Genomic DNA, 15,406 nt, shown 5'->3' on the forward strand with positions numbered 1-15,406 from the left:
TCAGCTCCTGAGGTGCCAGGGCAGAAAGATCCTATCTGCCTCGGGCTGTAAACAAGTCTCAGTCCTGCCTAGGAGATTGCGCCCCTCCCCCAGGGCACACCAGATGTGTTGCTTTGCTTTTTTCGCAATTTATGGGGGACTGAGGTTGTTCTGCTCTGTATCCCCTCCCAGCCATGGCACACAGCCCCCTGCAGTCCCCCAGGGCTGCCTCAGTGCAGCCACCCCCCGTCCTCCGCCTGGCTCGGGTGGCCTGTTCCAGACCCAGCTGCTGGCTTGCGTCTCAGGCTGGGTGTCGCGGGGACCCTTTGTACCCTTTTAACTCATTCTGTTGGTCAAGGGGTGCTCGGGGCAGATTTGAGCCTTGGAGGCTCCCCATCCATCCTGCTGGCCTCTCTGTTGGAGGGGGGAGACCCAGCAAAAGAGCGCCAGTCCTCCTTTGCTGCTCCCTCCCTGCAGGACTGGTCTCATGCTGTTTTGCTTTTTCTTCTTTCTTTTATCTTTTTCTCATACCAGATTTTTGACTTCTTTGTCTTTCAAAGAGGGTGATGTTCTGTCTGAGTTCGGCAGGTGCTTGGTTGGCTGAGTAGGTCCTTAGGTGTGAGTTTTGGTGTATTTGTGGGAGAAGGTGAGCTACAAGCGTCCTTCTACTCCACCATCTTGCTTCTCTCTCCTTGGTTTTGTCCTTGAGAAGACGGTTTCTCAACTGCATTTGGTCAGCTACCCCCGTTGCCCCACTGGTTGTATCTTAGTGAGCGGACATCTCTGTCAGGTGTGACATGCTGTCTGACCAAGTCTGAGTGCATTTATTTGCATGGGGGGTTGGATTTTTAAAATAATGTTTGACTTCATCTACAGGGTGCTGTATGTTGTGAGCCTGACTAGGCGTGGTCACACGTATCAACTTTGATACATTTTCTGTATTTAACTAATCATGTGCCCTTAGTTATAAGAGTACAATTTGTTTAGCATAAATATATAGACACAGCAAGTATATAACTTTTAAAAATACAATATTGGATACTCCAAAGCCCATGATAAAAATGAGAAAGCTTATGTTTGTTTTATTCATGATTCTGACCCAGGGACTGCCTCAGCAGAGACCCAATACCTATTTGTTGAATAGGGAGTGAGCAAAATGCAAAGGCAGTCCCCTGGAGCGAGGAAGTGCCCCCATAAGCAGCAGGGAGTGCTGCTCCCATGTTGCTGCCCCACCTGCAGTCCCACCGTGCACGTTAAGAATTATTCTGTTACCAGCAATGGAAGAAACTGCAGCTATAATGAGGGGAATGTTGTAGGGGATTTATAGATTCATAAGGGCTGTTGGGAATGCTATTGCTCAATATGCAAACATAAGAGTTACAAGTTTTTGTTTTGTCATTAAATTTTGATTCATTCCACTTTGATAAAAAAAAAATCTATTTTGTGCTTGATTTCAATCTTTCAAAATTAGTTGAGACCCACTTATTTCTGTCCAGTATCTGACCAAATTTGATGGATGTCTTTGTGTGCTTGAAATGAGTACTGTGCAGTTTCTGGGTGCCTTCTCCATACGTGTCAGAATGTGCATGTCTGTGTATGTCAGGCAAGCATCTCGGTGGTGGTGTTCATGTCCTCTGATGCATTTAAGTAGCATATTGTTTTTCTTAATCAATTTGGAAATCTTTGTCTTTTCATTCGAGTATTGGTCTGTTTACATTTATGGTGTACTTGGTATATTTGAGTTTAGTTTAACATATTACTAATTTTCCTCTCGAAGTGTTCTAGTTTTTGTTCTCTCTACTTTTTCCCTTTTTAGGTCAATTGCTTTTATAATTCCATAAACCTATTTATTAAGCATGAGTTCTTCTCTATTTTTTAGTGATTGTCTTAGAGATGATAATGTTTATGTGATACAAATTGACACTTATATAGCTTATATTGACTTTAAAACAGCTTAAGCCATTTAATTTCATCGGTTTTTGTGCTGTTAAATTTGGTGCTATTCAATAAACTGAAAATTAATATTTCATTTCATTTACATACATATTCACTCTTCATACACTGTTCATTCCATTCTTATATTTTAATAATTCCATTTGGTCACTTTTCTTCTGCATGAATTTCAGTTACGATTTTCTTTAGTGCAGATCTGCTGCTGATGAATTATCTCAGGTGTTTTGTGGGTTTGTCAGAAAATGTCTTTATCTTTGTTCCATTTAAGAGTGTTACTTTTTCTGGTTAGAGAATTCTTGTTGGGCATTTAATTTACTTCAGTGTGTTGAAGTAAATATATATAATATATACTGAATAATATTACAATAAATATGTTGAAGATACTATTTTTTTTTCATTTCCAGTGCTTTTCTTAAAAATCAGTTTTTATTCTTCATGTTGATTTTTTGAAGGCAATGGATCTTTTCTTCTGGGCACTTTTATGTTATTATTATTATTTTTTAATTTTCAGTTTTATGGGTGATTTTCTTTGTATTTTTCCTACTTAGAATTTGTTGTACTTTTTGAATCTGTGCTCTGTCATAATTTATCAGTATTTGAAAATTGTCAACACACTTTTCAGTGCAATTTCTGGGGTGATAACTGTCTAGCACCAGAGGACGTGGCTGGAGCTCAGACGCCCTGAGGGGATGTGGGGCTGCAGTGCACATTCTGTCCAAGCTCTTCAGAAGCACCCGTCAGCTTTCCCATGGTCTCTGTGCACGTCGGGTCCATGTGAGCTGTTCCCAGAGCCCCTGTGGAGCCCTGCTTCAGAAACAGAAGCACATACAAACTGTGTGTTGTGAATAAGCTTTGCATCTCAATTTACACACATTAAGGGAATTTTTTCAAATTTATAATGTTTAGATGAACACATCATCATTAATTTGTTATGAAATTCTAAATTTAACTTGTAATAAAGTTTATTGGATTATTCTAGATCAGAGGCCGTGCTTTGGTTTTCCTCAGGATTTATGAAACAAATGTGAACATCCTAAACTGTCGAATGAATGTGAGAGACTATGTCAAACCTCAATTTATATTCATGGAAAACAGAACTATATCCAAGTTTAAACTTTCATGGAAGGAAATTTAACAAGATAAAGAGGTAGAATCACATTTAGACTTAAGAGTAATGTTGATTCCCAGCTGCTTCCGTCATCCACTGAACTGCTTCACAGGCAGTCTGACCGCAGGCTTCAGAGAACGAGCAGAGGGCATTAGGGGTAACACCTGGACACGCCCTGCTCTAGCTTAAGGTCTCCCTGCTGCCACGGGGTGGGTTCCATCGAGCAGGACCACGAATGATGTGAGAGATTATGAGTTTAGAATTTTAGTTGTTCATTTATATTTCTATGGGATTATGGACTTACTGTGTCACCTGCATTTATGCGATAGGAAGGCAGAAACAAATACAAGGATTCTTCTGTGTGCGTGTGTGATTGTGTGTGTGTGTGTACGTATATAATACATGTGTGTGCTTGTGTATGTATGTGTATATATATGTGTGTGTGTACGTGTATATATATGTGTGTGTTTGTGTATGTATGTGTATATATGTGTGTGTGTATGTGTATATATGTGTGTATTTGTATATGTATGTGTATATATATGTGTGTTTGTGTATGTATGTGTATATATATGTGTGTACGTGTATATGTATGTGTGTGTTTGTGTATGTATGTGTATGTATATGTGTATGTGTGTGTGTGTGTATTCAGTTGTGTTTTATGGGCCAAAATGTTGTTTATTTTGGTGAATGTTCCAGGTGAGTTGATAAGAATGTATAGTTTGCTATTGTTAGATAGAATATTCTATAAGTGCCAATTAGATCAAGTTGGATTAATAGTTTTGGTCAGGTCAACCATTTCCTTTCTGAATTTCTGCCTTCTTGACTTTTCAGTTACTGAAAGAGGGGCATTGCCATCTCCAGCTACAACAGTGAGTCTCCGGTTTCCACGCAGGTCTGTCAGTTTTGTCTCCCATATTTTGCTGCTCTGTTGCTACGTGCACACGTTTTAACGGTTGTTACCTCTATATCTAAGGTCGACAATTTTATTGCGATTCGATGTCCTTCTTTATCTTCAAAGCTTTTCTTGTCAGGTTTTCTTTCCTTTAAATGTGTGTAGCTAACCCAGCTTCCTTTCGGCTGCTGTTCTTGTGGGTGCGCCTTTCCCCGTCCCCTTATTTTCAGTCTGTGGAAGTTTACATCTTTAAAGCGGGTTCTCGTAGACAGCATGTCGCGGAGGCTTGTCTTACCGTCCGCTCTCGAAGTTCCCCCTTCACCTTGGTGTGTGTAGACCGTCCACATGTAAAGTGTTACCTGATACCACTGGGTTAATGCCTGCTGTGTTTATAGCTATTTTATATTCATTGTGCTTGTTTTTGTTTTTACTTTTTCTCCTACCGTTTCTCCCTTCTCTGGTTTTAATTGAGCACTTTCTGCTTTTGTTCTATCTCCTTTCTTACTGTATCACTTATACTTTAAAAATAAACATATTTAGTTGTTGCCTTAGAGTTTGCAGTGTGAATTCTCAGTGAGTGTAAGTCACTTCAAACCTTCAAACCCCTCTCTTCTGCTGCACAGATAGTGTGTGCACCTCACAACGAATTATTGCCAGCATCTCCCTCCTGTCACCTCTCTCCTTTATCCGCAGACTATTGATACTCAGGACATTATTGCTACCATCACTTTAGCAAACTGCTATCTTTCAGATCAATTAAAATATGAAAAGTAAAGGGTTTCATTTTACTACATGCCTGCTTCCTCCAATGCCTTTTCTTTTCCAGGCAGATCTAACTTTCTGACCTATGTCAATTCCCTTCTCCCTTAAAGAATGTATGTAAATTATACTTCAACATATATTTTTAAAGAATCAAGTCCAGTTTCTAGGTATGGGTTCTCTGAACATCAGTTTGGGAGAGAGAGATTTAAGCACCACCAGGAGAGCAGCCCTGGGAATCCGAAGAAGTGAGTAAGCGACGAGCGTACTGAGTCTGTGCTATGTCTTCAACTAAAGAAGGGCTCATACACCGGAGTCTTTCCGTGTGACTCTGAAATATATTTGTGTTAAACAAATGTTTATAAGATGTTTGAAATTGTGGAATTCTTTTTTTGTTTCCATGTCAGGAAACTCCACCTTAGAAATGGTGTTGACATGAGGGCAGAAACTATTTGAACTGTAAGAAATTCATGGGAGCAAAGAACACACTTTGTTCTGAGATTCTGATTCAATCCACCTAATTCCAGTCATTATCTTGCAACGAATGAATTAAAACCATCTGATTTGGTCATGCTTGTAAAATGCTCTTGTTAGAAGCTACTTTGAATGTTTTAATTGTCTCTTTTTATAATCATTTGGTAATACAACCTCCTTTGTAAAGTTCAAATGTCAAACACAGATACCAAACGAGTAACTGCACAGGGTCTGACGTGTACAATAGTGGTGCGTAATATTCGGAAACATCTTATTCGACTTTCCTCAGTGGCCGGCTGCCCCAAGAGGCTGTGGATGGTTTCAATTATTTGTTGAAGAGCGCAAGTCTATAAAGTATTAGCTATGATGAAATGGGAAGAATATTTTGAGGCAGCTACAGACAAAACCCTGCCTGTCAGGATGAAAGGCTGCGCATGAGTCACCTAGCAGGGGGGCTGTGACCCATTTCCTAAGTGAGGAGCCCGTGTCTGCAAGGGCAATTACACAACCGGACAGGCCTCTCTCCACCGGCCCGAGATGCCCTGGGTCACATGTTGGTCAAGACCACTGGGCAGGGAGGCGCCCCAGCTGTCCTGGTGGGGGTGGGCCATGCCCCCCAACCACGTAGAGCCTGCACCCCCGGGGAACCCCTGGCGTGGCTACTTTTGCTCTGGACAAGACCATCTGCATCTGAAGGCGTGGTGTCCACTCCCGGCGGGCGACGCCCTAGAGCGTCAGGTGGTCTCTGGGGACTGGGGTAACGCCGCTTTGAGTCAGGCGTCTGGGGGTAAATGGCTTAAGGGAGTGAAAGGTTATGAAAGGTCAGGGGGACTTTCTATCACGATGACGCCATGAATGCACGCTTTCAGTGCCCACCCCCACGCCAAGCACAGCGAGGTGTTAGAAACAATAAATAGTAAAACAGTGGAACAAGGACGCCGTCAGAGCCAGGCTTGGAGCTCTCGGAATCACACCTGGTCACAGGCGAGGCCCCGCTGCTGCTGGCAGGGTGCAGGGCCCGGGACCTTCGAGGGCCCGACCGCAGGACCCTGCAGGTCCCTGCAGGACCCGTGGGCAAAGGTCATGAGCTCAGAAGGTGCGGGGTGAGTAAGGGTCATGGAGGAGGGTCCTGGTCAGATTTCCTACTGACCGTTCAGTCACATCTTCCGACTTCCTCCTGTCTTTCCACCGCCTCGTCTAAACCTGCCCCCAGAGTCTGAACACGCCCTCGGCCTCCAGGGATCACCCCATCCCACCACAGTGTTAGTGACTCCCGGGATGACTCCTGTCGCGTCAGAAGTCACCCACTTATGTTATTAAATGTGTGGCGGTCACAGTGTCATCGGAGCAGCCAGGTACCTGAAACCCGGCGTTATGAGGGGGCAGGGAAACAGCGATATGACGCCTTAAAATCAGTCATTCTTCCTGAAGCTGGGGAGGGGCTTACGAGGATGTGTGGGCTCCGAAAGAGGAGAAGACGTTTGCGGGATAAAGGAGGAGGGAGGCTTGGAGTGGGCCAAGTACACGGATGCTAAGGATGAGAAATTAGCTGTAGCTCAGAGGACAGAGGCAGACCCACGCCCCAGCCCGCAGCCCACAGCCACAGGAGGCAAGCCCACGGCGGCAGGTGCAGCGCCTGGAAAGCTGATGGTGTTACGAACACAGGCAAGGGCGCTGGGTCCAGTCTCCGGGACCAGAGAGGAGTGTCCCGGAGGAATTAGCTCCGAAGGATACGTAACAGGTGAGTGAACCTGGGGGTGAGGACTGGACTCTGGAGAGAAAGACCCAGGTGAGGGTGCCCTCGAGTGGTACCATGGATGCTCTGAGACAAAGGCAGACACACGGGATGGTGGCAGGTTGTGGAGGTTCCTCAGTGCTTTCTAAGAAAGCTGGGATTCTTCTGCTGGTCAGTCAACAGCCACTCGGGGTGTGAGGACTCAGGAGAGACCAGATCTGCCTGCAGATGTGGTGTGTTTCAGAGTGATCAGTGAATTCTGGTCTCGGGGGAGGGCAGGCAGGCTTGACAACAGCAAGACCACGAAGGGTTGGGGTCACAGTCCCGTCTCCAGCTCGGACCCCTGCTCCTCCCCAGCCGCGGTCCTGACTCACTGGCATCGCAGCTGCTGTCGCTCACGGTGGCCCCGCTCCTGGGACGCTGACCCAGGCTCTCACTGAGAGGCAGCAGCTCTTTCGACACGTGGCCCCCGCACAAGGCTGCGGTTCCTTTGGTTCAAGAGTGCGCTCTGCAGGGAGACAGGCCGGCACCAGACGAGGCCTCCATGCCCTGCGCGCTGTGCGGTCCCGGCCCGTTGGGTTAATCTCTTGGAACTTCCGTTTTCTTACCTGTAGAGTCCGAGCGATTCCACTCAGGCTGTGCCTGTTGCGAGGGCGAGGGGTAGGGTAACGGGAGCTGCCCCAGAGCTAATTCCTCGGCCGGGGTCCCGTCCCGCTCCCTCTGCGCGAGGGGCGAGGGGCCCTCTCTCCGGGGATCTCAGAGCACAAGGTCGGGGCTCGGGGGCCTTGGAGTCAGCACTGCCTCCCCTCCCAGGGCCCCGGGGGTCTGGGAGAAGACCACGAGGGTGTTTCCTTTCTGAGGTGAATCAGAGGCACCAGGGCGTCTGGCGAAGAATACTGAGTTTGTGACCAGAAACAGACTCAGAGGAGGGTTTGGGCCTGGATGTGTAAGTTTGTAAGAATCTGAGCGAAAGCTAAGATCTCTGGGACGGAGAGGCTCTGTGGGAGGAGCGAGGGGTGAGGCGGGAAGGGCCGAGGGCGGAGCCCCAGGCCACGCGCATGGTCGCTGGGGGAGCAGCCTGCGCAGAGGGACCCCAGCGGGAGCCCCGGCCCCCGAGCTGGGGAGCTGCCCCAGAGTCAGCCTCGCGGGCGCCTGGCCCCCAGACCTGAGCCCATCGCCGCCTGAACCAGATGGGGTGTAACCCATTGCGGTGAATCAACCTCCTTGTGATTATTTGGAATTCAACAGTCCTGCTGGTTAAAAACATGTCCCCATTTGTCCTGAAAAATCCAAACCGACCCCCACTGACAGGCCAGTTCCATTTGTCTCCTGCTTCAGGTGGTGAGGAAATAGCTGTGATTATGTGAATTCGACGCCCAGCCTCCCGCTGATGAAAGCAGCAGCTGTGGCACAGCGTGCTGTGCCGGCCGTTGGCAGCTGTGTCTCGTGCTTCTCTTCGCCCGGCTCCTGCTCCTTCGCTAGCACACGCTGCGACTTGAGAGTCCTGAGCAGAAGAAGCTGTGTAACGTCACCCGGCTCTCACCCGGCCTGAGTCAAGGGCCCCGTGGACCAGCCCACGTCTCTGTCTCTGGGTCACTGAAACTTGCGGTGCAGAGTTCTCATCGACTGGGCACGAGGAGGAGAGCGGTCTGCTCAGATTAATTCCCCGTAAGGGGCGGCCGCCTCGGAACCGTCTCCTGGCTCACATCTGGGGAATAAGCACTTTCGAAATCCAAGGTGCCTCCCAGTTGCGTATTTCAAGCTGTAAGATAAAATAAAAGGAGATAGGACTGAGGCTACGACCCCGGTGGTCGAACTGTTGGGAGTGGCAGGTCAACCTTCCTTTGCTTTTTTTGGGTGTTTGTAATCGCTTTCTCATTTCGTGTTCACTCATAACTTGCTCAATCTCTAACTCAGAACTCAGCAGTGTTCTGTCGCGGTCTCGGCCCGAACACCCGAATGCTGCTCTCGGCACAGCCCTCCGTGGAAGGAAATGCAGGGATTTGACTGTCGTCCACCAGAGCAGCTTAAAAATATAACAGTAGTGAGACTCATAAAGTCTAAGGTCATTGAATCGTGTTTTTCCTTCTGTTTATGGAACAAAGATTTCATTTGCTTTGATGAGTGAGTTTCCAAATACTCTGTCTTTGTGAAGCCAGTGGAAACGGAGTTACAAACGTTGGCGTCTGGCCGGTGACCCAGTACGTGTCCTTCTTGCCTGAGAGAAGGGCGGTGGGAGCTGGCCCCGAGCGCTGTGCTGTGGGGACTTTTCGAGAAATGCGTGGACAAGAAGGCAACATTTAATTGTGTTCAGCTTATCCTCCTGGTCGAATAAAGCTCCTGAGACACTTGTGAGGACAGATTCTGTGGCCTGGTTTTGTACCTTCCTGTCTTTAACTAGGCCAGGAGGAGATACGTCTTTTTCCCTTTCCTCAGCGTCTTGGCAACGTCCCTTCCAGTTCCAGCCAAAATCTAGAAGTACGGAGAGGAGCAGCCGAGAAGAGGGGTTTCGGGATGTTTAATACTACACAGCGGGCTGACTCGAACTTGGAAATGAATAGTCAGCTCGAATCGTTTTATCCAAGCAGTTCCAGCAGGTTTCACTGGCAGCCGCGTGGGAGGGTGACCGTGTCCTTGTCCCTTCAGGTGTCCTGAGCTCCCACGGGAGGGCGTTTCCACGTCAGTGGAGTCCTGCAGACAGACGAACATGGCCTTTTCAGAAACAGGCTGAAGAGGGTCAGTATTTCCTAGTCAAATTTGATATTCGAATTTTCGATAGATTGAGGTTATGGAGATTTTTAAAATGAATCCTAATATTGCTCTGAGACTTTGTGTCTTGGAAAGAAACTTTAAATGTATCTTTAAAGACTGTGCAGGGTTCACCGTTGGGAACGTGTCCTCTGAGCATTGCTGGGAGCACGGGACCCAGGGCCAAGGGGTTCTTGGGAAGCTGGCATTTTTAACCGGGGGCTAGGTTTTCAGGAGGGTGTGTTGAACAAGGACCTTCTCGCTGTAAACCTCAAAAGGCTGAGGAAGAAATATTCAGCTGTGAAACCCTCAGAGCAGCTGGTTCGTGTGCGACGCGGTTGACAGTGAATTTGGCATCCGCCCAGATCTGCCGCTTCCTCCTGGGGCCCTGCAGTGGGCGAGGAGCCCCAGTCATTGCCCGAGGGTCGCCGGTGGACTCGTGGCTGCCTGTCCTGTCCCGGAGCTGAAGGCCAGCCTGCCTGTCCCCTTGGCCTGCAGACACTGCTTCGTTGGGATGAGCCACTTCGTGAGAGCCACCTGGATGTTTCTGGGTCAGGGACAGAGGGAGCTCATTGCTGTTGGCGACGCAGTTAACAGGTACGGGGCTGTGGAGGTGTGGTTGGCGGAAGAACCGCCGTGTTCCCACGTGGCGCCATGGCCTCAGCACAGCTGCTGTGCCATCGTCAGGGGTCCGGAGGGACTGAGGGGTCACACAGAGCCTTAGAGAACTGCTTGTGTCTGTGTGCGTAACCAACCAGCAACAGCAGTAGCACGGCGTCAGAACTGCTTTCTCAGAGACGCTTCTGGCAGTGGGCCTGGAGCACGATGGGGAGACCCTCAGCACTGCCTCGCCCCTGTGACACTCCCACAGTGTGGCTTGTGTCATTTCGAAGGACGCAGTTTTCCAATAATCAGTGTAATCTCTTGAGATACGTGGAGCACGTACGTTTACCTTGCAAGGGCTCTGAGATGCCCTTTTCTGTTTAAACAGAAAAGTCCATCCAGGCCTGGCAAGTCTGCCCGCAGAACAGCTTTGCTGTCTGCTAACGACGAGGTGAAGGATGGTCCGTGCACCTGAGACGTGGACACATCCCTTCTGACACAGGAAGTACTCTGTTTTTTGTTTGTGTGAATAAATGAATGGATGAATATCTCTCACGTAAGTGGGACCTGGAGGTAAAGGAAGGGGAGACGCTGGCTGAGGAAGGCAGCAGGTGTTCCTGGAGCAGGAACGTGGCAGGTGGGCAGGGCCTCCTTGGTGGTGGTGACGCAAATCCTGCACTGCTAATCCCCCTCCTGCTCTGAACATGATGGGGGCTGTAAACCCAGGGAAATGACCAGAGAGGGTACAGATATCACCTGGTTCCATCCACGGAGTGGGTGGCAGCCAGCGCAGGGCTCTCTGGTGGGCAGGGTCCTGCAGCGAGCTCCCTGGCCCAAAGTCTAAAGGGGCATCTCTCCGTGGACCCCACACCCCACACCCACACTCAGGGTTTTACTTCCTCCAAGGGGCTGCACTTCCCAGGGGACCAGAGTGTGCCCGGCTCACTGAAAGCGTGCTGTGTGTAGGAAGAGGAAACCGGGCAGGGTCTGGAGTGCGATGGGTGCCGGCGTGCTCCACGGAGCAGGAGGGAGAGCCACATGGGACGTGGAGTCCCCTGCATCCCCGGCCTCCAGACCCCGCTGAGGGTGACGGTGCCAGGAGCCCTGGAGTCTGACCATGCCTGCCCTCGGGGGGGGGAGAAGGCCGCCCTCCTTCCCACCAGACTGGATTTCTAACCATGTCCCTACTTTCTTCTCTGTCCCCTGGCTCGACGCTGCTTTGTCCTAGACCTTTTGGGTCACACAGGTGGGGCTGGGCAAGTGGCCTCCCAGGTGATTCCACGTGTCAAGGATTGGTGACAAAATAAAGGTACAGTGTGGACCCAGAACCAGCATTTACAGTTCACTTGATGAGAAAACAGCGCTCCCCACAGTGGTTAAAACACAAGGGTCCCGGTAGCGTCCTTGTCCCCGCGCTCACAGGAGAGACCCCAGCTATTCTGCTGGGGGGCAGCTCTCCTTCCTGAGCAGCAGGGCACAGCTGCCCCGACTCCCGCCCTTGAGCCCCGCGAGCCCTCCTGCCCCAGTTCTGGAGGGCCTGATGGAGGCCTTCAGCTAGACAAAACAATCCTTCTTTCCTGCCTATTCAGTTCCAACCTCACCAAAGCTCTGAACTACCCACTTGGCGTCCTCGTGCGGTGGTCACCAGCTCCCTTCCCTCGATGTCCACTGCGCAGGAGCGAAGGAGGCGGAGCCCCGTGGGTGCGGACCGCGGTGGCGGCGGGGACGCGGGCCTCAGCCGTGCGACCGCGAGACCGGCCTGTGGTTGGCGGAGTCGCGGAAGCTGCCGGCTCGGGAGGCAGCGCCCGGCCGCACAGGCCCCCTCCGTCGTCAGGCGCTTGTCCGGAGGCTGCGCCTTCCTTCTCGCTTCTCTGGCTGAAGCGCCGTCAGGGCGGGGCGGCAGCTTTGGTGCGCAGCGCGACGCCCCAGGCGTGCAGGTGCACAGGCTCGTTTTCAGGTTCTCGTTCAGGTAAGGTTGCTACAAGATGCTGAGTGTAGCTCCGCGTGCTCCACGGAAGTTTGCTTTTGTCTGTTTTCATACACGGTGGCCATCACTGAGGCTGCTCACGGCCCCTTCAGAGCACAGCTTCCGCCGTAACTGGACCACACGCGGTGCCAGGCGCTGAGCACGCTGAAATCTTCTTACATGTCCGGGTCTTCAGTTTCATGCAACGTATTTTACATAATCCTCAGAATAAATCTGTAAGAGTCGTTATTTTGTAAGTATCTATCTGAGCACATCTGTGAAGCGGTGTGACCTGCTCGAGGTCTCACTGCTGGGACAGAGGTCCGGTGCCTCCCTGGCCCGGCCGCACAGACCTTGCACTTCGCAGAGACGTGGCTCTTGGCTTATTAATGTAGAAATAAAGAATGAAAGGTTTCCATTTGCAGCAACACGAATAGACTTGGAAGGTATTATGCTTAGTGAGGTAAGTCACACAGAAAGACAAATACTGAATGTTATCACTTAGATGTGAAATCTAAAAAAAATAAAACTAGTGACTATGACACAAAAGAAACAGGTTCGCAGAGACAGAGGACAAACTAGCAGTGACCAGCGGGGGGCGGGGCGGGTGGGGCGAGGGCAAGAGGGGCGACTGCCGTGTGTAAAACCCGCAAGCTGCGAGGGTGCGCGGCCCAGCACAGGCACAGAGCCGATGCTTTATAAGCACAGCCGGTGTTTTATAGCTACCCATGGAGTATAATCTTTACAAGCTGTGAATCACTACGTTGTATACCTGAAACATCTAATATGGTACGTCAACTGTATGTCAATTTAGAAAAAAGAAAAGGAAATTAAAAAAGAGAATAAAAAGTTGTTTGGGACTTTCCCTGTTCATGTGGCATAAAAAATTTACTCTTAGCATAAACAGCAAATAATTCCAAGGCGTATCCTACGGGAAATAATCATGTGGAAGAAGTGATGTCATTGCAGGGGATTCAAACGTCCCACGTCAGCTGGTTCCTAGAGGGCTGGTTCGTGAGAATTGGCAAAGAAACGAACCATGTCACCATGTTTTGATTTAACTCAATTTTGGGGTCATGTAGGAAGTTGCAAAACTAATAAGCCTAAAGAAAACAAATCAAACCGTAGTTTTTTATAGCCTCCTGAGTGAGTGGAAGCCAGGAAGGCCTCACGTCAAACTGGGGTCAGCAGTGGGGAGGCGGTTCTGGGAGGGCCAGCCGCAGCAGCGCGGCGCTCGCAGGAACGGGGCAGCGGCGACAAGTCACGGAGGCGGCGTTATGTGGGGCTTAGTTCAGTGTTTCCAAAACACTGAGTTAGGTAAGGTGTACCTGGTTAAATGCCACTGAATAATACGCTTGAGCAAAAATTCCCTTTTTGCTGTTTGCTTCCAACTTGAACGACGCCAGTCCACTTACCCCGGCAGAACCCAGTCCCCTGCGGTTTCCTCCCGACGTGGCACTCTCTGCCCTGTCTCCCCACACGAGTGGCAGCGAGGCGGGGGTTCAGAGGGGCCGACCTCCCACGTCCTGGGTGATGCCCACCCCAATGTCTGGGGTCTGCCTTTCAGAGCTCGTGGCAGGAGTGAATTCGGAGCTGAGGTCCCAGGAATCTTCAGACGCCGTAGGGGTAACTCCTCGCAGCAGGGGACAAAGTGACTCCAGAAAGTCGGGCCGTGCGTGTTGTTGATCCTTCAAAGGATGTGTCTGTCAACACCCTCCCGGGGAGCCTAGGAGGGGGCTTTCCCTTCCAACGCGGTGTCACGGTGACGCTCTGATCTTGGACTATTCTGCACCACTTCCCATCTATTTGGCTGAAGGAATCTCGGAACTGTCCAGCCGCCCGCCTCCTTCCCTCCTCCAGCCTCTCTGGGTTCCTCCTTTCTGGTTTTCTTCCTGGTTCTGACTCCTCTCACCCACCGAATGCTGGTTCCCCCAATTTTTTGTCTTCCATCTTGTCTTTTAAGTCCACCCCTCTCCATGGATGAGCGAACAGCCCTCCCTTCTGAAGCCTGGCACCTTCCAGAGCAGCGTCCCCAGTGCCCGCCTCTTTCCTGAGTCCTGACTCACACGTCCAAGTCCCGAGCCTCTTGGTGGGGGAGGGGGGTCCTAATCCAGCATGTTCACCCACCAGCGCCCTGTCTCTATGCATGTCTTGGTGACATCACCCTCACTCCGTCTGGCGTCCACGGAAAGGCCCCCGACCTCTTCTTGCCTCCTCAGACCCCGCCTGCCCATCCATCACCAGGCAGGGGTTCCCCCAGCCTCTGCAGCCTGGGCTCCCAGCCCCTCTGCTCCCAGCCTGGCAGGAGCCCTCAGGCCCCTTGCCCGCACGGACCGCGGCCTGCACCGCCTCCCTGCGTCTCCTGGTTCTCTCCCCGGCCGGTCAGCGCCCCCACCGTAGCCAGGACGCCTTTTCTATTTTGCAGAACTGCCCAAGCGATCGGTCTGGTTAAAAACTGCTGGTGACGCTCACACATTGTTGGAGGACATTCTGCAGAGGGGAATTTGGTCAACTTTTCAAAGTGGAAAATTCACGCACCCCCGATCCAGTCCCCTGCGTCATCCCACCACGTGCGCAAGGTCACGGGGACAAGGGTGATCCGGGGGAGGGGCGTGTACCTCAGCACCAGCTGGAAGCACCCTGAAGGACTGAGCAGAGATGCTCGCGAAGCTCGCTAAGCAGACGACCACCCAGAGGTGAGCTGCCGGCGCCCGGGCGGCGAGGCAGCCCTGTGCTGACCTGGGCGGGGCTCCGGGACCCCCGCGCGCCCCCCAGAGCCTCGCTCCACGCCCGTGCTCCCTGTGCCCGTTCGGCGTTGCCTCCCGCTCCGGCCCGCACCTGCGACTCCTGATGCCAAGACCCCCGGCCCTCCGGCTGGTTCACCTGCTCGCAGAGCCAGGATTGCAAGAGAGAGCCATCCCCAGGCTCAGCCGGACCGGCTGACTCGGCTCCGCGCACCGGCTTTCCGGGCGGCCGCCCGGGGGGTCGGACAGCGTCCCGCGCCAGGAGCCTCACCCTGGGTTTAGAGTTCTGCCGGCCCGTGCGAGTCAGCTTTCCTCCTGGCCTTGCACTGGGCTTTGCAGACTGTGCAGCCGAGCCTGGCTCTGAAGGACTCTGCCTGGCGCTGCGCCCTGGCGCTGCGCCCTGGCGCGTCCCTGACCTCGTGGGGCGCGCCCCCGCCTCTCC

The 15,406-nt window shown here is 51.2% G+C and overlaps 1 long non-coding RNA gene across 3 annotated transcripts in view; it reads left to right on the forward strand.

The window, feature by feature from the left end:
* The window catches only part of LOC123619991 (uncharacterized), a 45,616-nt gene extending 31,974 nt beyond the window's left edge, over positions 1-13,642 (forward strand). For 2 of the 3 annotated variants that reach the window (XR_012508428.1, XR_012508430.1), the window contains exons 3-4: positions 3,875-10,248; positions 10,643-13,642. This is a non-coding gene — a long non-coding RNA (uncharacterized LOC123619991). The remainder of the gene's footprint in view (positions 1-3,874; positions 10,249-10,642) is intronic. The other variant, XR_012508429.1, reaches the window with a different exon arrangement.
* The last annotated feature ends 1,764 nt before the right edge of the window (positions 13,643-15,406 follow it).

The sequence above is a fragment of the Camelus bactrianus genome, chromosome 8, assembly GCF_048773025.1.
Source record: "Camelus bactrianus isolate YW-2024 breed Bactrian camel chromosome 8, ASM4877302v1, whole genome shotgun sequence".
In the NCBI taxonomy this organism is placed as follows: Eukaryota; Metazoa; Chordata; class Mammalia; order Artiodactyla; family Camelidae; genus Camelus; species Camelus bactrianus.